This window comes from Scyliorhinus canicula, chromosome 4 (assembly GCF_902713615.1).
Source record: "Scyliorhinus canicula chromosome 4, sScyCan1.1, whole genome shotgun sequence".
NCBI classification, from domain to species: domain Eukaryota; kingdom Metazoa; phylum Chordata; class Chondrichthyes; order Carcharhiniformes; family Scyliorhinidae; genus Scyliorhinus; species Scyliorhinus canicula.
In genome coordinates, this window is record NC_052149.1 from 146,916,989 (window position 1) to 146,944,691 (window position 27,703).

The following is a 27,703-nucleotide window of genomic DNA, read 5'->3' on the forward strand; positions in this document are numbered from 1 at the left end:
CCACAGCTTAATAAAAAATCAAAATACTGCAAATGCTGGAAATCTGAAATAAAACAGAAAATGCTGGAAAAACTCAGAAGGCCTTGCAGCGCAGGCAGTGTGAAAAAGCAGAGTTAATGGGTGCGATTTGACGGAAATTAAACAGAGACCCGTGTCGGGTGCGTTTAGCCGGGTGTTTCCTGGCACTGACAGTGCCATGGGCAACTCCGGTATTAAACTGGACTCTGCTTCATTTCTGGACCCCTGCGAGGGACGCCGCACTTAGGCTCACTTCCCAAATGAACAACGCAGGAAGAGATTAAAAATGGTCGAGAAGCCCCTCCCCCCTGCACCCCAGCTCATAAGGGCAGAGCACCCCGGGCCCGGGCCTCTAACACTGGCCCATCCCAATCATGTCCATGACCCTCCTCCCAAACATAACCCTGAGCCTTTAATGTTTCACCTCCTCCTGTCTGCCGTCCTGAGCCTTTTCTCCTACTTTCTGCCTGCATAGCCCTGCTTGCTTGGTTTCTTTACCCATTACCCTATACACCTGAATCCTGTCTTCCCATTAATGTCACAACCCATTTTTACTCTCACATATGCTACCTGACTTGTGGAGCACCGTCAGCACTTACTGTTTGTACTCGAAGAAACAATCGCATCACCAAAAATATCTTTAAGTTTCAACCGGAATTGTTCTGTCAATGGAGTTTATTGATCTCGTTCACAACGTACTGTAGCCACCTGGGGTGGCCACGTCCCGATTCCAAAATGGACATTCGCAAAGAGTACAGGGAAAATTGGACAGTGCTAGGAAAACAAGCAGGTGCAAGGTTTTCCTGTGGATTGGAACTTGCAGATCCCAGACAGAACTGATACTACAATCCATTAGCCTAGTAATGAGCTATCTCCGGGGACAAAAGAGAAACATTTAAGCAATCGGTACCAGGGCAGACTCCCCGGCGCCAGTGGAGACTAAAACAAAGGCAGGCCAACGGTTACCTAGTAACCCAGTGATCGAGGAACGACCCCTTTATTGGAGAGAATCAATACAAACGATTGGGACATGGTCCAATTAATTGGGGCCAAGTTCAGGAACCACCCAGAAGGGCGCGAAACCCTTTGGGATATAAAGAAGAGTCCGCAAGGTCAGAGCGCTCTCTTCTTCTTCACCTTCACCTTGGCCTTTGGCTCTCAGCGACGAGAGGCCCGCCAAGCACCAGCCAAGTAAGTCTAAGGTCAACGCACGCTATGAGATAGGCGCTCCTAGCTACTATTCTATACCAGTTCAAAGCCAGCAGTATCAGAACCGGACAACGGCCATTATTCCTCTGACTGAGTGGGCGCCCGAAGCTAAGTAAAGGCTTTTAGTAGTAGTTGTAGTTTAGTGAGTAGAGTTTGTGCATGAGTATTAATTGACTGTGTGTGTAAATAAATGTGCATTGATTTCAAACTTACTAACTGGTGTATCGAGTCATTGATCAGTATTCGGTTTTGAACCTTGTGGTGGTATCAAAAAGATACCTGGCGACTCTTGAGCAAAGGTAATTAAAACAGAGCAAATTAAGGAAAGCATAACGAGCAACAGTACTTGTCCCGATAGAAGTCAGCTATCTGTGGAAAACTACAGTCTGATGCTTCTACGAGCCTACTGCTGAATTATTGTTTGTCGGTAAACCCCAGTTGAAATAATCTTCCTTCACGTTATTTGTTAAGTTTAATTGTTTTATTATTTAACACCACGCAAGGTAAAGGCAAGACTACCAATCGTAATCCCCTATCATACATATTACAGCTGATTGACTCCATTTCATGGAAATAAATAAAGTCTTTGTGGACTTTGAGGAACTGCAATTCCCACAGCATCCATTTTGTTAACACCCTGGATGTATACAAGGTATTTTCTAATGAGATGAAAATGTACCTCACTGCTAGAACTCTCTTATCAACCTGAGTGAATGCTCTTTTGCAAATATCCAACAAAAGAGATTTTTAATTCTTCGGCCAGTAAATTCATCCTGCGGCATGTTGCAACTTCAATTTGCAAGCATAAATTACAGGAATTCATCCATCATTAATTACCATCATTGATCCTGCCAGTCGCAGAATCAGATCATCATATGGCCGCTTGTCTGCCCTGCAGAAAACATATCGATAAATAACAGTTTATTTCCCATGTTGTGAAAATGCAACAACAGCAGATGAATTTTTTTCCTGTTTTCCAAATTCTTCCATCATGCTGTTAGGTTAGTAAAAACTGCTGCTGGTATAAAAACAACGAAAGGCAGTTCATCTTATTTTGAAGAAGACCAGGGAGCTCTGCTGCTGCCTTTATGACCATAAACAGACACAATCATAGAATCCCTACAGTGCAGAAGGAGGCCCATCATTCAACCCACCGAGACTGCACCAGCCCTCTGAAAGAACCCCCCAACTTCAGCCCAGGCCCGCAATATCCCCGTAACTCCACTAACCCATGGGTCAATTTTAAAATGGCAATCCACCTAACCTGTACATCTTTGGACTTTGCGACGAAACCTGAGCACCCGGAGGAAATCAACGCAGACAGGGGGAGATTGTACAATCTCCACACAGACAGTCACCCAGTCACCCAAGGCTGGAATTGAACCCGGGTTCTTGACGCTGTGAGGCAGCAATGCTAACCACAGTGCTATGATGCCGCCCACTTTTTATAATGCATCATGAGAGGAATAGTGCTATTCCTCTCATGTGCAAGATGACTGCTAGGTTTACATTCATAACAGCTACAGCACTGTAAAAGTAGCTTGTTCTCGGTGACACACTTTAAAATATTACTATGAAAGGTGATCAGAGGGACTACCAAGGTTATCCTGAATGACACTGAGAGAAACTATACAGGGAAGCTCATTAGTCATATGCATTAGTTGGAAAACACAACAATGAAATTAGTATTCTGTCTGAATTCATTTGAACCCCTCAATAAAATTGTTCATTGTAATCATTCTTGATGTTGTCAATCACTATAAACTAATTTAATTCAATCCATTGTCTCTATCAAATTCACATTATTTTTCCTTTTGTTTTCTTGTTTTCTTACCTCTGACAACGTATTCCTCATTAATTGCTTTTCTTGCTATTTTAACTTTCATTTATTACTTTCTCGCAAAACAATTAAAAAAAAATCTTTCCTGCTCTGTTTATTTTGCCGTAAAGATTCTTGTCATTTTTCAGACAGTTTCTAGCTGGCCTCGAATGCCATTTTGCATTTAGTTTTCACTTGACTCAACCATCTGAAGACAGTATTTGTTCCATCTGTGCAGGCTTTTTCATTCCGTACCTCCCACTATCCAGCAAGGAAGCAAAATAATCAGCACCTGACCATTGAGAGGATTCAGGATTGCAGGACTACCATAGTGTGTGTGAAAATCAACAATTTGGCAAAGAAAGATCTGTATGGACAGAAATAATTTGCTTCCTTCCCCAAAGCCAGGAATTGCCTCCTTCCATTTGCTTTGCTTTGTCGATATTAAGTAGATTTCCCTCTGGGAAGATATATCCGCAGAGGATATACTTGTGCATTTTTCAGGAGGTTTGTGCAAGGGGCCAGCGCTAACAAACATATTTCAGTGCAGCAAAAAGTACATATCACAGTAATTCCATAAAATAGCTTTGGGGGCCAAAAGTTTCAGATTTCCACTGCATTTTATGTGAAGCTGTGCTTTATAACATAGCTCCTGGATGGCCTGGCTCTAGACATGTTTGCCCTTTGTTCTGGTTTCTTCTTTCAGCGAGAACTGATTCCCCCATCTTTCCCAACAAATCTTTTAATGGACACTTCAATTAAATTACCTAACATTCTTCCACACTTAAGTCATCACGGACTAGCCTATGTAACCTGTCCTCATAATTTAATTCTTTTAGCCTTGTCAACATTCTGGTGAATCTATGTTGCACACCCTGTAAGTCCTGTGTATCCTTCCTGAGATGTGGTGCCAAGAACTGAATGCACTACTCTAAATGGACTAGAGCTATGTGCAGCTGTAACGTAACTCCCACTCCTTTTAATTCTAGCATTTTGAATATCAAGGCCAATATTTGGGGCAGCGCGGTGGCACAGTAGTTAGCACTGCTGCTTCACAGCGCCAAGGACCAAGGTTCAATTCCAGCCTTGGGTGATTGCCTGTGTGGAGGGTACAAAAGTTAGGTGGGGTTATGAGGATAGGGTGGGGCAGTGGGCCTGCGTAGGGTGCTCCTTCAGGGGGTCAGTGCAGATTCGATGGGCCAAATAGCCTCCTTCTACATTCTCAGTATTCTATTTCATTAGCCCTTTAAATTATTTTTCTCCCTGTCTTACTATCTTGTAAGACCTACATTTTGCAAAGTATTGTAATTATTTGTGGATAGTAATATTGATAATTTTGCAATCCTTTTATTATTTTGTACTTTATTTTATTTGTTGTCCATAACTATGACATGAATTAAGATTACTTGTTTTATTGGTATCATCATTTCAATTCAGCACATGGTGCCATTGATGTCCAATAAGCCCATTAGCTATCTATCTATGTGGATGCAGAGCTCTGCTGCTGTCAGTCTGTTTTATGCACTCTCGTCTGCATGCAAAATGATTGCACCCAACAGCAGTGAAGTTTGCAGATACAGATGTTCACATTTTGTTGTGGAACAAACAATGCATAAGAGGTTTGAGAATAAGTGAGTTCAGATGCTACTGTGTACATTCTCTCAGGCTGTTTGCAAAGCACAGAGCTAACTAATAAAGTATGACTGATCCCATCTCAAATAGTGTGTCCTGTGCCCAGGTAGGTGCTGTTAGGTATTTTGCAATGAGGGCAGAGTGTGTGTGAATACAGGGAGACTATGATCAGCAAGAAGCGGATGCTCTTTCTGTGCCAGGTGATTATCCTAACCCCAGCAAGAGCCCAATGAAACAGAAGATTATGGGCACAGCTATTTCTGCTCTGACAGCTGTGAGGATATGGCCATGCTTAAATTATTAGAACTGGACCCATGGACCAGCTTCGTTTTTGAAATCTCTCGTGTATAGAGCATTCTGAATTAATTCATTTCAGTGCAACAAAACAATAAATGACGAGATATCGGGTGGGATTTACCAAGCAACCCGCCGCGGGTGTTTTGGCGGCGGAGGTGGGCCCGCCAGCGGGATTTACTGGTCCCGCCATTGTCAATGGGATTTCCCATTGACTGCACCCCTTGTCGTCATCCATGGGACAGGAATATCCCGCTAGAAGGAACAGCCCATAGATTCCGCCCAATATTGGGCGCGATTCTCCCAAAACGGGAGAAATCGTAAAGCTGGCGTCAAACCCGCCCGGGTTTGACGCCAGCGCGCCCCTTCCCGACCGGGAACCGATTCTGGTCCCCGGTCGGGGCTAGCAGCCCGACGCCGTAGGCTCCGGCATGACGGGCTTAACGAATATCGTTAAGCCCGCTTGCCGGAGTTAGCGCTGGCTGACGCGTCATATGACGTCAGCCGCGCATGCGCGGATTGGAAGACTCCAACCCGCGCATGCGCGGATGACGTCATCGCGTATTTGCGCAAAACCCGCGCATGCGCGGGCCGGGTTGCCCCTCAGCCGCCCCGCGAATGGATACTGCGGGGCGGCGGAAGGAGAAAGAGTGCGCGGACATCGGGCCCGCTGCCCGCGATCGGTGCCCACCGATCGCGGGCCCATGGCACCCTTGGCACGGCCGTGGTACGGCCGTGCCAATCGGTGCCATGGTTATGAAAAGCGAGTTTGTGACGCCGTTTTTACGAACGGCCAGACCAGGTGTGTTTGCCGTTCGTAAAAACGGCGTAAAGGGCTGGGACTTCGGCCCATCGAACAGCTGTGAATCGCTGCCGGCCGTAAAAAAACGGCGGCAGCGATTCGGGTCGGGAGTTGGGCGGGGGGGGTGGGGGAGAATAGCGGGAGGGCGGGAAAAATGTCGGGAAGGCCCTCCCGCTATTCTCCGACCCGTCGTTGGGGTCGGAGAATTTCGCCCATTGTACTTGTACATCAACGCCAAGAGCACAACATTAAAACTGTGCTCATTAGATCTCACCCTTTGGTAACGGAGGGAAATAATTAGATGGCATTGATGTAGCACCTGGTTAATCAGCAATAAATGACCGGGGTTGATTTTGACCTCCTTCTCTGGGAAGGGAATATGGCTGTAGCTGAATTAAAATGGCAGCCCAGTACTAAAAACCCATTCCTACCTTGATTCAGATCACTCCCATTTTGGCTGGGCATTGAATAAGCCAATCTTAACACTCATTGGACACAATTGGGAGCCCAATCAGCCCCTCAAATCAAAATCCAATGATGTCAATAGGACCCGAAAGCAAGCTCAAAGTATCCTTGGCACTTGGCATTGAGTGACATTATCAAAGTTCCTTAAAGGGGTTGCTCCGAGAAATAGGCTTGTAGATTAGTTTATTTGCACCCCCCCAAAAAAAAATATAATCCAACTGTCCGTGATTCTCCCGACAGCTCAACCTCTGGATCTTGAGGGCTCCTGCTCTTCATTTATATGCACCGGCTGAGTTCTGCAGTGGAGTCACTGCATTTTCTGTCCCACCCAAGGGCTGAACTGCTCCAAATGCGCAGCTGCTCCTTGGTGGATGGGCGAGGAGTCCCAACCGTGAAAATCAGAACATTTAGATGAGCACTAGGAATGCCATTGCATAAAAGGCTACAGATCAAGTGCTGGAAAATGGGATTGGAATGGCTAGGTGCATGATGGCCATTGCAGAGACGATGGGCCGAAAAGTCTCTTTTCATGCTGTAAAAATCGCTGGGCAGAATCTTACCAGAGTTTGGCAAAATGTTGGGCTCAGACAGAAAACTGGCATGGAACTCTCCAGTTGCACAGGCCAGGGGGCCGATTCTCCCAAATGGAGCCCAAGTGTTCGCGCCGTCGTGAACGCCGTCGCGTTTCACGACGGCACGAAACGGGCACTGGGACGACCGATTTGGGTTACGCCGCTCCAGCCACCCTTCCCGGCGCCAAATGGGCACTGCGCCAACCCGCGCATGCGCAGTTGGGCCGTGCCAACCTGCGCATGCGCGGGGAACTTCTTCGGCGCGCCGGCCTGACTCAACATGGCGTCGGTGATCAGGGGTCGGCCGCGCAGGAAAGTAGGCCCAGGGGAGAGGCCTGCCCGCCGATTGGTGGGCCCCGATCGCGGGCCAGGCCCCATCGGAAGCCCCCCTCCCACCTCCGGTGAGGGTTCACTTTCCCCCTCCCCACAGGCCGAACCCCCCGGACATGGCTTACGGCATACGCCAACAATCTGGTGGGCTCGGGCCTGATGGAGCTGGGAACCGGCTGGTTTAGCGCACTGGGCTAATCGCTGACTTTTAAAGCAGACCAAGCAGGCCAGCAGCACGGTTTAATTCCCGTACCAGCCTCCCCGGACAGGCGCCGGAATGTGGCGACTAGGGGCTTTTCACAGTAACGTCATTGAAGCCTACTCGTGACAATAAGCGATTTTCATTTCATTTCAAACAAATCTGGGCGCCATCTTTAAAGGGAGCCCGACCAGTGCTGCATCACATCATGGAGGTCTCGGGGACTCTCTCCCCCACCCCCCGACATTCATCACCGGCAAATTGCACCCCCTTGAAGATCCTCACCTGCATCTTATACCCCCAACCCCACCACAACTGTCATAGCCAGCATCCCCTCACCCACTGCACATTAACGCAACACCCCCCATGGGCTCCCACTGAGCGATGTCCCGTAAACAGAAGATTAAAAATAAATGGTTAATTAATCTGATTTTGGTTTGAGATGTAAATGTTGAGCAGGATGCCAAAACACTGCCTATTCATTATATCATTTTATGGTATCTTCAATGTCCCTTTGAATGTAAATACGATGCTTGGTTCAACATCTCATCTTAAGGAAAGTACTTACGTCTGACAACACAGTGTTCCCTTAGCTCTGCACCGAGGTGTCAGGCTGCATGATGCGTTCAAGTCTATATCTTGAACTCAGAAATTTTTATCTCTAAGTGTTGTCTTTGAGCCAAGCTGACACTTAACTCTGATTAATAGCTTTTTCTTTTCTTACTTTAAGGAAAACAGAAGATTGTTCTCCGCTTATTGCTGACAGGGGCAAATTGTTAGATTGACCTCAATTTTAACTCCCTCTGTCTCACAGAAGGCAGGAAGGAGAGGGCAGTTAAAATGTTCTTTTTCTGCTCCACCTGACTTATTGTGGCTTTATGTTGCAGGTGTCAATCAGCAGGATCCTCTTGAAACATACAAGGCGTGATTGTATGGCCTCGTACGTCCGAGTCAGGCGCGAGATTTGCGATGCTCATGATCTCACGAGATGTCCCGATCTAGATCTCACTCTCACTGGACGGGATCCAGATTTGCATATTGAAGTGAGAGTTAGCCTCACTTAAATATATCTGTGCTGGAGTCTCCCAAGGCCCGGGATCGAACACCCGCACCTGGGAGACCTTGGCGTGGAGCCGTTTAGCACTGGTCCACACAAACGTGGACAAGGCATAACGGCACCTGGGAGGTCATTCAGATCACCGGAGGCCCCGGGTGGTTGGGCTCTGGGCAGGGTAGTACTCTGGCATTCCCGCTGCCATCTTGGCACCTTGGTACTACCTGGGGGAAAGTACCAGGGTGCCAGGCTGGTAGTTCCAAGGTGCCCATGCCGGATATCGAGCTTGGGAGTGCCCTGCCCTTCTGGGATGAGCTGAGGTGGGGGACACAAAGACCCCCTAACAAGTAATTTGGGAATTGGGGGGTCTGGTGGCCATGATGGAGTGTTGAGAGATCAGGGTGCCATATAAAAATGGCGCTCCGATCGCATCTTGTACAAACAAGCTGAGCTCGTCAGTGCAGGAAATGAAGGTAAGTGCAGCAATGGCGGGTGTTCCTCACCGAGGTCAGGAAAAAACAGAGTCAAATTTGATAGTGGGGTCCTTCTTGGCACTGCAGGCACAAAGAAAAGCCCTGCTAAATGTACCCGGAATGAAACTCTGTTTTTTCCCGGTTAAATCGCACCCATAGGTTGTGTTGCAATGATATTACTGGGGCCGATTCACCATTTTAGTCTAGGGCCTGAGAGGGCTAGAGCAAAGGAGACTATCCGGCGAGGCCAAACTGGATGGAAATAGCAGCCGGCATCAGAGGAAGCACACCGAGGTGAGTTTTCAAAATTTCGATGAAGCTCAGGAGTACTCTTCCAGATCACAGAAACCTATAGTGACCCTTTTGTAACATGCGGGATTACGATGACGCATTGTTAAATCACAATGGTGAATTATTTAACAAAGGAAGAACTTTCTACTGTATTACAGGTCAACACTACTCCAACACAGGACTATTCCCCTCGACTCCCAAGCTTACTGTGATGATTCCCCACCACCTGGGTCTGCACTCTGGCACCTGATATTTTCAGGTTTGTGCGTTCTGTCCCCATGGCTCTTGGTGCGCCACATGGCCCGAGAAGGACCAACCCTTAAAAGGGCCATGCTACAACATTCCTCCCCCTTAAATGCCCTGAAACCGGTTTCTCCATCAGAATGCACAACAGGAGGAGGCAAAATTACAGATCCCAAAGATGAAGCACCATCGACACTTTCCTCAGCTCCTTCTGCTGACAAAGGAGATTCCCTTTGGAAGACCTTGGTTCACGGACTCTGTGGCTGATACACTGCTAAACTGCAACTGGGTCCACAAGCCCAGTTGTATGGGCGACAGCTTCCCGCCTTCTCATGTGATCTAGATGCTTTTGTACTTTGTGGCTCTGTAGGTGAACGACAAAAGACAGTCAGTCAGTCCTTGCAACAAGCCTCCCGGGTATATAGGCTGTTCCTCTGAAATTCCAGACATAAACTAAATCCTCCGCTTCAAAGGGCCTGTTTCCCTTGGCAGAGTCATGGTACTCATCCTGTGAGGCTTGCTTAGTATCCACCCTCCCTGACAAGTTTGAAAAAACAAGGTCAATACTGGTCCTCAGGTGCCGACCCATCAACAGCTTGACTGGAGTGACCCCCGTGGTGGCATGTGAGGTTATGCTATACAATCTGCTAAACGGAGCCAGCAGTTCCACCAACCCATTTGAAGTTGGGTGGTAGGGCTGTACACACATGCTGGATCGCACTAGACTTGATGAAGAATTCAAACTCCTCGGCTGTGAAAGAGGTGCCATTATCTGAAAGGATCAGTTCTGCGATACTGAGTATTGTGAAAATCTGTCGCAGCTTGTCGACTGTGGCTGACGCAGTCATTGAATGCATGAGTTGGACATCCAAAATTTTTAAGTGACTGTCCACAACAATTAAAAATTGCATTCCCACAAAATTCAAGGGCTGAAGCGTAACGAGGCCAGTGAACGGCGGGAGAGGCCGAAAACGAGAACCACGCCGGGCGCCAAACAGTTTGTGATGCAACCTCCCGCTCCCGTGGGTGAACTCGGAATTCCGCTGTAACTTGGCGAGAAACCAATTATCACCACTTAAGCCCCATTTCCAGACAATTAGCAAGAGCCACCTGTCCTCCAACAGTCTTCTGTAATTTACCGGCCCACCCAGAAAGTGCTCACGCTGGCGCCGATCAGTACTCCTTTTTAAAAACCTGACGGAAGGGCTACTGTGGGGAGCCGAGGAGTGCAGTAGCCATTTTTTATCACAGGTAAAGAGACTGGCAGCACTGGCCTTGCCATCCCAGTGCTCTGCGGAAGGTGGGGGGGGGGGGGGACACTCTGCAGGTGTGGGCGACCATGAGAGGGTGGGGGTGGAGGTGCTGTGGTGGTAATCGCTCATGGCACTACCGTGCCAACTCTCGGATACCAAACCCAATTCAGGGGGCAACACCTGCCCCGGTCCGTCTGCCCCACCAATCACCATTAACCCCCAGCAACTGCTGAGGCCTCTGGCCGCGCGGCTAAAGGCAATTGCTAATAGGGAATTGGCAATTGTGGTTAAGTGAGCACCTGACACATGACAAGTGGATGCCGTGGGAAGGCGGGTCATGTAGCATATAAGAGTCGTAGCTTAGTATTCCGATTGCACGTTGATGCCTGGACACTGTGTGGGAGTCAACACCACACACGCAGCAGCCAACATCTGAAGACCCAAGGGATGGGACACAGCTCCCGGGACATGACCAAGGCTGGAAGGTGACTGGGTGCCATGGGGAGGTGGGGTTGCGTGGCGAGACAGGCAAAGGGTCCAGGGATCAGCCAGCATCGTGGAAAGAATTGACAGAGGCATCATAATCATTGTGCAAAAGTTGTTTAATGTACGGTACAATGCCCCATTTCTGAGAGTGCCGCCCCCCCCCCCCCCCCCCCCCCCCCCCCAACCCCGCCCTGGCCCCCAACCCACTAACTAACCCCTCCCCCCTATCCCTGTGCCCTCAGTGATTCTCAACGTGTCTGGCCCTCCTAGCTCTACCACTACGTCTTGGAGTTTCCCCAGGATGCACATCAGAGGTAGGGACAGCCAGCTGCTTACCTCGTCCCGTGGCCTTCGATGCCCCTGGTGGGCGTTCTCTGGGGGCTCTGGGGCTGGAGGGTCCCGGCTCACTTGTCGTTGGCACATGCACAGCCGTGCCGCCCTGACCTGTGTGCGAACTCATCAGAGGGTGCTGAAGGGGGAGGCGGATGAAGGGAAGGTTAGGGGCACCTGGGGGAATGTTCCCTTGGTGGTTGGGGGATGGGATGCTGGTGTCTACTCATTAATGCTGCCCAGTGCTTCCGGTGGCAGCCATGGAGAAGTAGGTCACACATTTGATAGCACCTGCCTGTAACAGACGTTTGGACCTTTACCCCCGTTTTTTCTCAGATTTAATGGGATAAATCAGTGATGAGTGAGACAGTGAGGAGAAATCCACCTCCGGTGTATGGAGAATTGGACCAGAAGTGGCCATGTGAGATGATAAAGTTCTATAAGGGAGACACAAACAGAGCTGGTAACGCGGGAAAGCATGGCGGGGAGCAAGGGCCACGGGGAGACGGCACAGTGGCCGACGGAGCAGCTGGTGAAGTTTTTCGAGTATTGCTTCGCCAAGCTGAAGGAGGACACGCTGGACCCGATTAAGGCTTTTATTGATCAAGTGGTTCAGAATCAGGAAACCCGTGGGAGAGCGATCCAGGAGGTCGAACAAAAGTTGTCCGAGCAAGGGCAGCACGGTGGCCTAGTGGTTAGCACAACCGCCTCACGGCGCTGAGGTCCCAGGTTCGATCCCGGCTCTGGGTCACTGTCCGTGTGGAGTTTGCACATTCTCCCCGTGTCTGCGTGGGTTTCGCCCCCATAACCCAAAAATGTGCAAAGTAGGTGGATTGGCCACGCTAAATTGCCCCTTAATTGGAAAAAATAATTGGGTAATCTAAATTTTTAAAAAAAAAAAGTTGTCCGAGCAGGAAGAGTACATAACCGAGTTGGAAAGCAAGGCTGATGAATAACCACCAGAAAAGAATGCAGGAGAAGCTGGAGGACCTGGAGAATAGGTCCAGGAGGCAGAATCTCAGAATTGTTGGCCTCCCAGAAGGCAGTGAGAAGTTGATGGGGGCTGGGGCATTCCCTCAGCCCCTGGAATTGGACGGAGTGCACAGAGCTCTCGCGAGGAAGCCCAGAGCGAACGAGCTGTCGTGGGTTATGGTGGTACGTTTTCACTGTTTCATGGACAAGGAACACGTTTTGCGGTGGGTCAAGAAAGAACGGAGCAGCAAGTGGGAGAACTGTGAGTTGCGCATCTATCAGGACCTGGGAGCGGATTTGGCCAAGAGGCGAGCTGGGTTTAATTGGGCAAAAACGACCCTCTTTAATAAGGGGGTGAAGTTCGGGATGCTGTACTCAGTCCGTCTGTGGGTCACACATGAGGAACGGGACTTCTACTTTGAAACGCCAGACGAAGTATGGACCTTAATTAAAGAAATGAAGCTGGAGGTGAATTAAAAGACACTTAAGCCTTGAAGAAGTACTGTGACAGCGATTTGTGACGCTGGATTTTATAATTTTAAGTAGATCTTTGTGAAATAATGGGCTGTGTGGTTGGATAAATGTTAATCCGTCTTGCAGGGACCTTGTTAGAGGGGGGGATGGGCTTTGAATTTAGTTCTGCTTTTTGGGTGACTATTTTTCTGAACTGACTGTTTCTTCACTGTTTTTTCTGTTGTTTGTTTACTGGGGAATGTGATGCTTTTAAAATGTTTATTCATGTGGGGGGAGAGAGGAGAGTATAATAGGGAGACAGACTGCTTGGTGCCGGGGTGGGAGCTATCGAGTCAGCATGGGTCAGCTGACTCTCGGAAGCACAGTGGGGGATGAGCAGATGTTTAGCTGGAGCTTGACTTGGGGGATTGTGTTTCTAGTGCTGTTGCTGGGGAGGAGGGAGGGAGGGGAGCTGCTTTGCTGACCAGGGAGGAACTGTAACTAGGGGACAAATGGGAGGTTGAGAACGGCGACAGCCTAAAAAGGGTGATGTCTAGTTGGCGGGGGGGGGGGGGGGGGGGGGGGGGGGATGGTTGGAAGCCCCCCCTCCAGGCTGATCACATGGAATGTGAGAAGACTGAATGAGCCAGTCAAGAGGGCTCGCGTGTTAGCGCATTTGAGGAAACTGAAGGCGGACATGGCAATGCTACAAGAGACACACGTAAACGTTACAGACCAGATGAAATTGAGGAAGGGGTGGGTTAGCCAAGTGTTCCACTCAGGACTGGACTTAAAGACCAGGGGGGGGGTAGCGATCTTGATCAGCAAACAAGTGACATTTGAGGCAGGGAGAATCGTGTCAGACAAGGGGGGGTAGGTACATAATGGTGAGTGGGGAGGGTGTGAGAGTGGTACTTGTGAACATAGATGCTCTGAATTCGGACGATGTGGAATTTATGAGGCGGGTGTTATGTAAGATCCCAGACTTAGAGTCACATAACCTGATCATAGGAGGGGACTTCAACACAGTCATTAATCCGGAATTGGACCAGTCAAAATCCAGGACAGGGAGGAGGCCGGCTACGGCAAAGGAGTGAAGGGGGGAGTAGACCCATGGAGATTTGCATGGCCGAGGACGAAGGAGTTTTCCTTTTTTTCACACGTCCACAAGGTATACTCTCGCACCGATTTTTTTGTTCTGAGCAGGGCGCTAATACCGAAGGTGGTGGATACAGAGTTTTCGGTAATCACAGTGTCGGATCATCCCCCACACTGGGTGGATCTACGGGTTACTGTGGAGAGAGGGCAATGCCCGCTGTGGAGACTTGATGTGGGATTGCTAGCGGACGAAGCAATTTGTGGGTAGGTTAATAAGTCCATCCAGAACTACCTGGAAACAAATGATAAAGGGGAAGTCTCTGCAGCGACGGTCTGGGAAGCTTTGAAGGCAGTGGTATAGGGTGGATACGTGGGTTTGAGTAGGGTGATCATGGCTCGGCACAACATTGAGGGCCGAAGGGCCTGTTCTGTGCTGTACTGTTCTATGTTCTATGTTCTATGTTCTAGAGACAGTAATACTGTTATGGACCCAGCGGGAGTGAACGAGGTGTTTAAGGACTTTTAGAGTAAATTATATGAGTCGGAACCCCCGGCTGGGGTGGAGGGGATGAGACAATTTCTGGATCAGTTGACGTTCCCAAGGGTGGAGGAGGACCTGGGGGAAGGGCTGGGAGTCCCAATTGAGATTGAGGAAATAATCAAGGGGCTGGAGGGCATACAGTCGGGCAAGGCCCCGGGGCCTGACGGCTACCCGGTGGAATTCTATAGGAAGTTTTCAGAGATATTGAGCCCACTACTGATGAGGACATTTAACAAAGCAAGAGAGCAGGGAGTCCTCGCCCCCAACAATGTCGCAGGCCTCGATTTCATTGATCTTGAAACGGGAGAAGGATCCGGAGCAATGCGGGTCATACCCATTGGACCCATTGGAGGGGATGGAGGAAGTATTGCGAATCTTGGGGGAATTTTGCAATTTTTCGGGGTACAAATTGAACATGAGGAAAAGCGAGATGTTTGAGATCCAGGCAAGAGGACAGGAGAAGAGACTGGGAGAGCTGCCGCTTAGAATGGTAAGGAAGAGCTTTCGATATCTGGGAATCCCGGTGGCCTGGAAATGGGAGGTACTACACAAGTTAAACCTATCCCGGTTGATAGAACAAATGGAAGGGGACTTTAAGAGATGGGACATGCTCTCGCTATTACTGGCGGAGAGGGTATAGACCGTGAAAATGACGGTCCTCCCCAGATTTCAGTTTGTCTTTCAGGGCCTCCCCATCTTCATCCCTAAGGCCTTTTTGAAGCGGGTGAATAAGATTATTTTGGGCTTTGTGTGGGCAAGTAAAACCCCGCGAGTGAAGAAAATGTTGCTGGAGCGCAGTCGGGGGAGGATGGGTTGGCGCTGCCGAACTTCTGCAATTACTATTGGGCGGCTAATATAGCCATGATTCGGAAGTGGGTAGTGGGGGAGGGGTCGGCATGGGAGCAGATGAAGGCGGTGTCATGTAAAGACACCAGTCTGGGAGCATTGGTAATGGCACCTCTGCCATTCGCACCGCCTGATCCTCCACAAGTCCGGTGGTAGTGGTGGCTCTGAGGATCTGGGGGCAATGGAGGAGATGTAAGAGAGTGGAGGAAGCATTGACTTGGACCCCGATTTATAATAACCACAGATTTGTACTGGGTAGGCTAGATGGCGGGTTCCGGAGTTGGCAGAGGGCAGGAATTGGAAGGATGGGGCATCTATTTATAGACGGGAGCTTTCCCAACTTGAAAGCTTTGGAGGATAAATTTAAATTGCCAGCAGGGAATAGGTTTAGGTATTTGCAGGTGTGAGACTTCCTGAGAAAACAGGTGCCGGCCTTTCCGCTGCTGCTGCCACGGGGGATACAGGATAGAGTAGTTTCCAGTGCCTGGGTGGGAGAGGGGAAGGTATCGGATATTTACCAGGAGCTTTCGGAGGCGAAGGAAACTCCGGTGGAGGAGCTTCAGGGCAAGTGGGAGGACGAGCTAGGTGGAGCGACAGAGGCGGGGCAATGGGCGGATGCCCTAAGCAGGGTTAATACCTCCTCATCATGCACCAGGCTTAGCCTGATACAATTTAAGGTAGTTCACCGGGCACACGTGACAGTGGCTAGGATGAGTAAGTTCTTCGGGGTTGAGGATAGGTGTGCGAGGTGCGCGGGATGCCCAGCAAATCATGTCCACATGTTTTGGGCATGCCCGAAGCTTAGAGGGTTTTGTCAGGATTTTGCTAAGGCACTGTTCACGATACTAAAAATACGGGTGGTGCCAAGTCCGGAGGTAGCGATCTTTGGAGTGTCGGAAGAGCCGGGAGTTCAGGGGGCGAAAGAGGCCAACATCTTGGCCTTTGCCTCCCTGGTAGCCCGGAGACGGATCTTGTTCACGTGGAGGGACTCGAAGCCCCGAGTGCAGAGACCTGGGTTAGTGACATGGCTGGGTTTCTCAGTGTTGAGAAAATAAAGTTCGCCTTAAGAGGGTCAATGTCAGGGTTCTCCCAGAGGTGGCAGCTGTTCGTCGACTTTCTCGGGAAAAATTAAAATGTCAGCAGATGCAGTATTCCAAAGGGGCGAGCATGTTGTTGTATGGTTGAGGTGCGTGAAGATTGGGCTGGGGCAGGGAATGTTTATTTTACAATGTTGATGTTATTGTTTATGTTACTGTTATAAAAATTTTCAAATACCTTAGTAAAATATTTTTTTTTTAAATAACGTTGCCCGGTGTAGGTCGTTGACCTTCTTCTGACACTGGAGGCGAATCGTCCTGGTCACACTGCCCGAGCTGACTGCTGCTCCCACCTTGTCCCTGGCAGCACTGGCTGCCTTGTGGCTCAACCTCCAGGAACAACAGGGGAAAAATACCTCCCTCCTGGCCTGCACTGCTTCCAGGAGCCTTCCCAGGTCAGCATCTCTGAATCTTTGAGCTGGTCTCCTTGGCGCCATTGATGTGAGTTGCCTGGGGTTGGCTGAGCAAGTGCAGCCTAAGTTCTGCTTGGCCTTGTTCGCGGATGGGGAATGGCGAGCATGGTCCCGGCGAATCAGCTGACGAGTTGGCATTCAGGGTGGGAAGCCCGTGAGGCCTCGTTAAGTGGACCAATTAACGTTGAAAAGTGTTACCGGGCTCGCTGCGCTGAGCACCGAGAAACACCTGGCAATTCCCCTTCACTACAGCACTTAGAAATCTTTCCGGAGAATCGCGCCCATTGGATTGTCATAACAATGGTTCAGTCATTTCCTTGAGGGAATGAAAACTGACGTGCTTCTGTAGCCCGCAAAGGCTATGGGGCGAAAGCAGGATTAAGCTATTGAGTTGTATGATCAGCCATAATCATGACGAATCGCGGAGCAGGCTCGAAGGGCCAAAAGGCCTCCTCCTGCTCCTATCCACTATGTATCTACGTATGTGGTGTGCCCTATGTGAAAAAATATGTTACAATTGTCAATATTCTGGGGGGGGGTTTTGGCATTGTTCTTTGAAGCAGGCTTTTGTTTGTCTGTGTTTGTGAATTAATTTAATTAAACATAAGACAGAGAACACCAAAGGAGTCTAGGTGTGAAAGGTGGGCATTTGAAGTAAATGTGGCCAAGTTGAATTTTTTTGGAAAGCAGGGTTTTGTTATAAAGTTTCTTGAGTTTCTACAGCAGAGTGAGAGTGAATGAGAAGCCATGTGACATACCTCCTCTACAATAACAATGGGTTTACCTTGTGGTAATTTAACTCAATTTTGTCGATTAAATGTCTATAAAAGATTGTTGTCTAAAGGGTTATTTATTTGTGAGTCCAATCAGGTAGGAAATCCTTTTGGGGAAATGCTCTGCAAGACTAATTTTAACTGTATGAATGTAATCCTATGTGTTTAAGTCTTCTTTTCATTTGTCAGTAAATATTTCAATTTAACATTTGAAATCCCCAAATGCTTTACTAGAATTTTGGGGCCTCTAACTTCAGTATGCATACCTTCTCATAGTAAGATACAAATAGAAAATAGTTGTGATAAATTGTCAAGTTTCCCTTTGGGATTTAATTTGCATGGCAATTGCCACCTGCTGGATCATAGCATCGATATGTGACTCCACACCAATGTAAATATCCCTCTGTAATAGGTTAGTAGTACACTCTGTTTTATCACGATTTTCTCAAGGAAAACTGGGAATGGGCAACAAAGACTGGGGGTGGGTTTCTCCGTCCTGCACTCCTTCGGGATTCTCTGTTTTTTTAATAAAATGTGGCATCTTCAGAATTGCCGGCTGGTCAATGGGGTTTCCCATTGTGTGGCAGCCCCACGCCGTCGGGAAAACCGCCCCGGGCTGCCGGCAAAACAGAGAATCCCGACGGTGGAGAATTCAGTCCTGGGTTTGCCAACAAAGCCCACATAACAAGAACGAACTGTTTCTTAAAAGTGGAATGCCTACTTTTTGATGCAGAGGTTAAGGGGCAAAATTCTCTGGTCCTCCAGCCGCATGTTTCTCAACAGCACACTCTTTGTTGGCAGCGAGATTCTGTACTTCTGCCACTTGTCAATGGGATTTCCCATTGAAGCCACCAATGTTCGCAGGAAAATCATGGTGGTGGGGGGGGGGGGGGATGCAGTGCCGGTAGGGAAAGAGAATTCCCAACGGTCAGAGAATTCCGGTCCTCAAGACCTCTGCTCGAAAGATATTTCGAGTAGATTAAAACCAGTCTGCTTTATCTAAACACCACACGCCCAGTACATCAAAAAGAATGACAGCAATGTCTCCTTCAGGTGTTACAGGGACTGATCATCTCACAATGACACTTAGAGCCTGAGATTGTACGTCTTGATCTTCCCTTCAGAGTACCTAAGTAACACTGTAACTCACTATTATTGGGATTAAACTGCTGAATTACTGTGGGGAGTAAAATCTGTGCACAGCCTTGAGAGATAAATCTCGATAAACTGAATCTGACCTTGCAAGCAACACAGTCAGAATACAAATTGCTTTACTTCATTCTAACTCATTCCGTCCAGGCTCCCAGCAGGTGGTAATTGCCAGTACAATTATTATTAACTTGTCCGTCCATCCATTGTTCTCTGCTCTGGGTGCCAGTCCTCCTGGTGATGCTCCCCAAGCTATTGGTCGCCGTCACTTCCTCTCAGGTGGCACTGGCTGCCTGTGGCTGACGCTCCAAGCCCCTCTGGAGAACAGGGCATCCCGTCTGGTCTCGAGCATGTCCAAAGTTGGCATCCCCAAATTGTGGACTAGTTGCCTCACGGGCATGGCAGTGAGCTTTGTGGGGTTTGTTCTACGGGATCAGTTTCAGTGCTGCTCCCCCTCGTTAGCCGGGAGCTGGCGGGCGTGGTCCCAGGGAATCAGCCAGTGGGACCATCATTTACGGCGTGAAGCACACAGGGCGTTGTTAAATGGACCAATGAACGTTTGATACTGGTGACGCCTCGCCATGTCGAATGCCGGGAAGCTCACAGCAGTTCCAGCTCGCTACCGCACTTAGAAACATTTCCATTAAATTGCTCCCACAATGTCTGGAATTCTTCGATCTTTGCGATACACTTTTCCTGTTGGCAGCAAACCCCACCCACGGGTTTCCTAGCGGCGTTGGTGGTTTCAATGAGAAATCCCATTGCCACCCAGGTTGATAGGGTTGTGAAGAAGGCCTATGGTGTGTTGGCCTTTATTGGTAGAGGGATTGAGTTCCGGAGCCATGAGGTCATGTTGCAGTTGTACAAAACTCTAGTACGGCCGCATTTGGAGTATTGCGTACAGTTCTGGTCGCCTCATTATAGGAAGGACGTGGAAGCTTTGGAACGGGTGCAGAGGAGATTTACCAGGATGTTGCCTGGTATGGAGGGAAAATCTTATGAGGAAAGGCTGATGGACTTGAGGTTGTTTTCGTTAGAGAGAAGAAGGTTAAGAGGTGACTTAATAGAGGCATACAAAATGATCAGAGGGTTAGATAGGGTGGACAGCGAGAGCCTTCTCCCGCGGATGAGGGTGGCTAGCACGAGGGGACATAGCCTTAAATTGAGGGGTAATAGATATAGGACAGAGGTCAGAGGTGGGTTTTTTACGCAAAGAGTGGTGAGGCCGTGGAATGCCCTACCTGCAACAGTAGTGAACTCGCCAACATTGAGGGCATTAAAAAATTTATTGGATAAGCATATGGATGATAAGGGCATAGTGTAGGTTAGATGGCCTTTAGATTTTTTCCATGTCGGTGCAACATCGAGGGCCGAAGGGCCTGTACTGCGCTGTATCGTTCTATGTTCTATGTTCTAAGTGGGGGGAGTACAGAATCCTACCACCAGCAAATGGCACCCCGCCAAAAAAAACATTGCTGGGGAACCAGGGAATCCATCCCAATGCATAATAATTTTTACATTAATCACAGGATGCAATTGCCCTGTTGAACCTGTTATGAGGACGTGTTAGTAGCACAGGCATGATGGGCCTAACAGTCTTGTTATGGGCCAGTGTTTAGAAAACTGCAAAGTATATCATGGAGTTCACCTGACTTACAACTGTTTATTGATTTTGGTTATGATGAGCACAAGGGCCTACCTTTCGGGTGAAAGTCAACAGAGGTCTAAAGCACTTTTAATCAATACAAAGTTTATTCTGCGAATTTAGTTAACATTTTTAAAAACACACACAGTAAGCATTTTTATCAACTACCAACATAAATATCCCACACAGCTACCGTACTCTATGTCTTACCATTAATAAATTTCCCCCTTAAGCTGTTCCAATTTATAACAAGATCCCATAAACCAGGAAACCCTTTTCAAAGGTGTGGTCCAGCACATGGCACTCTTACTATCTTTAAGACTTGGTATGGATACTTCTTGTTTCCTTCCCAAAACAACAGGTTTGAATTATTTCCAGAAACAGTTATTTCTTTTCAAGTTATCAAGCAATCTGCAAACGGCTTTTAAACTGAAAGTAGAGAGACACACCCAGATGCCTGTCTGTCTGAATACAGCAGCCAAATGTGAAAACAAAAGCAAAAAACTCAGAGCCACCAAAATAAGCCCAAACCAAAACAAAAGTAAAGCTCAGAGCCACAGCCCAGCTCCACCCACACAATGACATCACTGAAGCCATGTGATAAGACAAAATATTTCTTCAAGGGACACTCCCATGACAGACTTATGACCTGTATTCAGAGCTGACACCCCAGTTTCCATTGGCTAAAACCCAAACTCAAGCCTACTGTTTCGGGGTGGGAATGTTACCACTAATACAAAGGCTCGCTCCTTACTATCATGTTGGAAAATGCTAATTCTACTGGCTGAATTCTTATTTCAGTGAGCACTAAGCTCTTTTTCCTGAAAAAAATCCAATTTCACTATTAATAGCTCTAAAGCTTCATCTCCTGCTTCTTGTTGATATCAGACAAATTGATTTTTAAATATTTTGAATAAAACAAATTAATGGTCTTCTCTGCAATCCTTCCACACGTCATTTATCGTCAGAAGGAAAAGTGAAACATTTTTGATTTACAATCTTGGTTGAAGCATATGCCATTTTTACTTGTGTTCCCCAGTCCTGTGCAATCCTTGTGGTTACACTATTTCCTGTCTCAGTTAAATAGCTTGCCAAATTCAATCATACTTGCTTCTTTCCTTATTTTAAAGGAGCTGGTGTTGAACCAGATCACAGACTGAAGCAGGCTAGAACCTAGTGACAGAGGAACAAGGGATTTTCCTTCTGTCACTGCACGCAGGAATATTACTGTTCAGCAGACGATTTTCAAAAGAGGAGGTAACATATCAAGGAGGTTTTCAGATAGAAACATATTGTTGTCCAATACATAATAGGGCAGCATGGTTGTGCAGTGGTTAGCAATGCTGTCTCACGGAGCCGAGGTCCCAGGTTCGATCCCGGCTCTGGGTCACTTTCCGTGTGGAGTTTGCACATTCTTCCCGTGTTTGCGTGGGTTACGTCCCCACAACCCAAAGATGTGCAGGGTAGGTGAATTGGCCACGCTAAATTGCCCCTTAATTGGAAAAAATGAATTGGATACTCATTGAGTACTAATTCATAAAATGAATTTATAATTTTAAAAAATTGTTGGACAACACATGCACCATCTTGACCCACATAATGGGCGCAATTCTCCCCCCCCCCCACGCCGGGTGGGAGAATCGCGGGGGCACCGGGCGAGTCCCACCACGCCGCCCCGGCACCCGCACGTGATTCTCCCACCCCCCCTCCCCCCAAACCGGTGCGCTATGATTTACGGATGGCCGCTCGGAGAATCGCCGCTCGCCGTTTGTAACGGGCGAGCGCCGATTCTCCGGCCCGGATGGGCCGAGCGGCCTGCCTAACACGACATGTTCCCTTCGGCGCCGACCACACCTGGTCGCTGCTGGCGTGAACAGTGCGGGAACGCTGCGGGGGGGGGGGGGGGGGGCGGCCTGTGAGGGGGGGGGGATCCACACCAGGGTGACGCTCACAAGGGGTCTGGCCCGCGATCGGTGCCCACCAATCGGCGGGCTGGCCTCTCTGAGAGATGCACTCCTTTCCTCCGCCACCCCGCAAGATCACTCCGAGATTTCTTACGGGGTGCCCGCGGGGAGGACGGCAACCGCGCATGCACGGGTTGCCGCTGACCAACCTGCACATACGCGGGTGACGTCATTTACGTGGCGCCGCTTATACGTGGCGCCAAGGCCCGGCGTGCGTAAATGACACGGCGTCGCTCCTAGCCCCCCGTGGGTGGGAGAATAGGGGGCAAGGAGCGGCCTCCGACATTGGAGTGAAACACTCCGGTTTTCAGTCCGGCATCGGCACAATGGGCGCGATTCTCCGGACTCACGACGGTTCGGAGAATAGCGGGCGTCGGAAATTTTTACGCGACGCTGTTCCGACGCCCTCCCGCTATTCTCCGAACCCCGCAAAATGTCGGAGTCCCCATTCCCGACAAACGCCTCCTTCCCACCCCTGACACGACCAGAATCGCCACTGATAGCCCCCCCCGCTATTCACCGGCCCGGATGGGCCGAAGTCCCGACGTCATGGCGCCCTGTTTGCACGTCGTGAAACACACCTGCTTTTTAAATTCGTCAACCAGTCGGCCTGGCTGACGACAGCTTGGAGGAGGTCAGGGCACCACTCTGCGCACTGCTCAGCGCACCGCTCAGCGCACCGCTCGAGTCTGGCCACAACGGGGAAGGCATCCCTGAGAACGGGAGGGGGTCCAGAGCGGTGGGAGTGGGGGCGACGGGGGAGGCAGTGGGGGGCGATGGGGGAGGCAGTGGGGGGCGACGGGGGAGGCAGTAGGGGCGACGGGGGAGGCAGCGGGGGGCGACGGGAAGGCAGTGGGGGGCGACGGGGGAGGCAGTGGGGGAGACGGGGAGGCAGTGGGGGGCGACGGGGGAGGCAGTGGGGGAGACGGGGGAGGCAGTGGGGGAGACGGGGGAGGCAGTGGGGGAGACGGGGGAGGCAGTGGGGGGCGACGGGGGAGGCAGTGGGGGCGACGGGGGAGGCAGTTGGGGGCGACGGGGAGGCAGTTGGGGGCGACGTTGGGGGGGGGGTTAGGTAGAGAGTGAGCCGTCCAACCCCGTAGCAAAATGTCTGCCACCATGCCATGGCGTGCCGGTCACGAGGACACGGCCGCTGGTTCCCCTGTGGCTTCCGGACACAGGCCACTGACGCACCCGTGAGGAGGCCATAGTTTACTGGCCGTTGGATGCAGAAAGTGACCAGGGGTTAGGCTGACCACGTGTCAGCAGCGCGACCAGGCCACCGGGACACACTGGTATCCCATGGCTGGCGGCTGCCGAGGTGTCGACTAACCTCCGTCTAACATGTCCCGTTTCTCTGCCTCCTACCACCCTTCTGTAGGTTAGCACGATGCATGGGAACAGAACGGCTATGTTCTGCGCAGTGGTTGGGGCCGCTCTACTGGATTTGGAGATGCAGCAGCATCCACACTCACAACCCGCTGTGGCTGCAGGGCCAGCTGCAGCAGCAGAGGGAAGGGCCGAGGAGTTGCCAGTCGTCGAGCAGCATGGGGGGGGGGGGGGGTAGGAGGAGGAGGAAGAGGAAGAGGAGAGAGTGAGGGTGCAGCCACGGCGCCAGAGGCGACGACCAAAGCCGAGGGTGTACCGTGTCCGGATCTCTTTCCTAACAATGCCGGACATCACCTGCAGGAGAAGACTCCGGCTGAGTAGGCAGACGGTGATACATATCTGCCAACTTCTGTCGCACCTCGCCCCACGTGGAACGGGGGGAGGACACGCGATCCCGGTTGCCATCAAGGTGACGGTCGCTCTGAACTTCTATGCTACCGGCTCCTTCCAGTCTCCGAGCGGGGACGTCTCCGGGATCTCCCAGTCATCGGTGCACAGGTGCATCCGGGATGTGACCGACGCCCTCTATGCCATCGCGGACCGCTACATCACCTTTCCCGAGGACCAAGCAAGTCAAGACTCACGAGCCTGTGGATTTGCCAGTGTGGCCGGGATACCGAGGGTTCAGGGGTCAATCGACTGTGTTCACGTCCCCATGCGCCCGCCTGCTGTGGACAAGGAAGTGTTCACAAACAGAAGGGGGACATACTCCATTAATGTCCAGGTGGTATGCAACCCCCACATGAGGTTCATGAACGTCTGTGCAAGGTTCCCAGGGAGTGTGCATGACTCCTACATACTGGCGCAGTCGTTCATCCCTGCGATGTTTGAGGGACGTCCCCCCCGGCTGAGGGGCTGGTTGCTAGGCGACAGGGGTTATCCGCTGAGGTCTTGGCTGATGACGCCTATACGGAGGCCTCAGACCAATGCGGAAACACGATACAACGAGGCCCATGCAGCAACCAGGGGTGTGGTGGAGCGCTACCTTGGCCTCCTGAAGATGAGATTCAGGTGCCTGGACCGCTCCGGAGGGGCCCTGCAGTACCAGGCCGACAGGGTCGCTCGCATTGTAGTGGTCTGCTGTGCGCTGCACAACATCGCGATGCAGAGGGGAGATGACCTGCTGCAGGAGGCGGAGGGAGAAGCTAGTGGCAGTGGTGCCAGCACAGAGGAGGAGGAGGAGGAGGAGGAGGAGGAGGAGGAGGAGGAGGCGAGGAAGGAGGAGGAGGAGGAGGCTGGCGGAGTGGCGGGCGCAGAACGCAGACACGACCCAGGTGCTGGTGATGTCCAGGAGGCGGCACGACGGACCCGGCAAGGACGGCGGGCACGCGACGCCCTGGTGGCAGCACGGTTCACGCATCGCATGTGACGTCCCCGATGAACACCAAACCACCACCTGCATCGCTAGTCATGCAGAGGGTCACCACACAACTGCCACCACCACAACCACCCCCCCACGTCAGTGTGCACTGCTCCACTTCGACATGACGCTTATCACTGGGTACAGACGGAATGGCACAACATTGATGGCTATGTCAGCGGGTGTGATCAGTGCCATGTGGAATGATGACAGCCCGCTCTGCGAAGAGCTTTGAGCTCAGAATCATTAGAGAGAGTCTGACCCATGGCAATAGCTGAACCATCCACCTTGGTGGCCGCTGAGTTCGTCACTGACACTCCATCATGTGCCCGCGTGGGCTAGCTGTGGGAGGGGGGTAGGGGCAGGGACTGCACACCCGGCACCGAGGTTTCACCACCCGTCACCCCCAACGACACTCGGTCACCATCACGATTCCTGTGGCTGTGGAACAATCACACGGTATTACAAGTAAGGTGGAACAGTGCGTTTAATATTAACAATTATTTACAGGTGCCCTAGCCCCTACAACTAAACTGTGCCCTTCACCCGTGCCAACTTACTCAGTGTCTATCTTAGTTGCCTTACGGGCCCTACCACTACGTCTAAGTGACTCCCCAGATGATACAGCAGGAGTGGAGGAGGATTGCTGCGAATCGCCCCCCTCGACTCGTTTCTCCTTGGCTAAGCGTTTCCTGGGGCGACCCGGCCTTGATGGGCCAGGCTGCTCTGCGGGCGTCTCGGGTGACATTGTGCCACCCTGCTCTGCCTGCTGCCCACCCGATGCACCAGGGATGGGACGGGGGGAGGCCGAGAATTCCGGGACGTCCCGTGATGGAGTTAATGGGACGGGCCCCGAAACCTCCTCCTCCCTCGGGGAGCCCGGTGGCCCCCGGGCCTCACTTTGGGACAGAGGTGCGAGCGGGGAGGTTCCCCGTCGCACCACCGACACCTGGCGCTGCCAGTCCTGGAGGCCTGCAACGGTATCCACCAGGATCCGAAGGTTTGCAGAGACGGAGTCCAGGGAGTTAGACATTCCCACCAGGGACTGTGCGACCTCAACCTGTGTGTGCACGACGCCATCCAGCACATGTGTCAGGCGGTTGATGGTCTCCGCGACCGACTGCTGGGACTGTGCTATCGACTGCTGGGACTGTGCTATCGGCTGCTGGGATTGTGCCATGGCGTGCTGAGACTCGGCCATGGCCCGCATGGCGCCGGCAATGTCGTTTTGGCTCTGGCACATTGCTGCCTGTGAGAGGGCAACCCTGTCCAGGGCCGAGGATGACGCGTGCACACTAACCCCAACGCCTTGCATAACCTGACCCATGGCCGAAACCGTTTCACCCATTGCCTCCACCGCGGATGCCACCCGTGCGGTGTCGGACTGGGTCTCTGCCATGAGCGGCACCACTCCCTGCTCTTGGACGCGGTTCGACTCCTCTAACAGCGTCTGCAGAGCCAGGAAGGCAGCCCTCCTCCCGCCATTGTTTCCCTGGGTTTCCTGAGGCATCGGCTGTGCGGGTGGGTTGATAAACTCCAGGAACTCAGAAAACGTCTGGGAGCCAGCTGCATCCTGGGCCTGGTCTGGCCTCCGCGAGTCCGGGCCCTCTGTTGCTCCGACCTCCACCTGCTGTACCTGCTCAGCTGTGATGTGCCAACCAGACTGTGCCCCAGGAGACTCATCACTAAATAGGCCCGCCGGGGTGCGTGTCTCTGGGATGATGGATGTGGTGGGAGAAAGCAGTGCCGCAAGCCCGACGCTCTCAATGTTTAGGGCCTCCTCCAGGGTGTGGGGCTGCTCAGTGACAGGAGGGTTGTCCCTGGCCATTTCTGGTGGTAGTGGACTTCGAACCCTCTGTGCGTCCTGGTCCGCAGATTGGGTTGGGGCGGATGGGGCTGCCCGCTGATCGGGCACCCTCTGTTGTGAGGCCCCGGGTGAGGTGGCGGCAGATTCCTGTGTCCGTCTGGAGGCAGACGGCCCTGGTCGTTCGGCATCACATCCTAGGGAAGAGAATGAGACGGGTTATTTCGATTTGCTCGGCAGGCCGCTGGACGGTCCCAGTGGGCAGGGTGTGTGAAGGGACAGAGGATGGGGGAGGTGTCCCAGTGGGCAGGGTGTGTGAAGGGACAGAGGGTGGGGGAGGTGTCCCAGTGGGCAGAGTGTGTGAAGGGACAGAGGATGGGGGAGGTGTCCCAGTGGGCAGGGTGTGTGAAGGGACAGAGGATGGGGGAGGTGTCCCAGTGGGCAGGGTGTGTGAAGGGACAGAGGATGGGGGAGGTGTCCCAGTGGGCAGGGTTTGTGAAGGGACAGAGGATGGGGGAGGTGTCCCAGTGGGCAGGGTGTGTGAAGGGACAGAGGATGGGGGAGGGGTGAGTGTTTGTCAGGGAGGGTTGTCTCACTTGCTGCAGTTCCGCCAACCTCGCATAGCGCGATATCGCGGCTGGCAGACCCCCCAACAAGGTCCAGGGCCCTCTGTTCAAAGGTGCTGAGGGGGTGCAGGTTGGGCGAACCCCCTCCAGTCTTGTGCCGCTCACG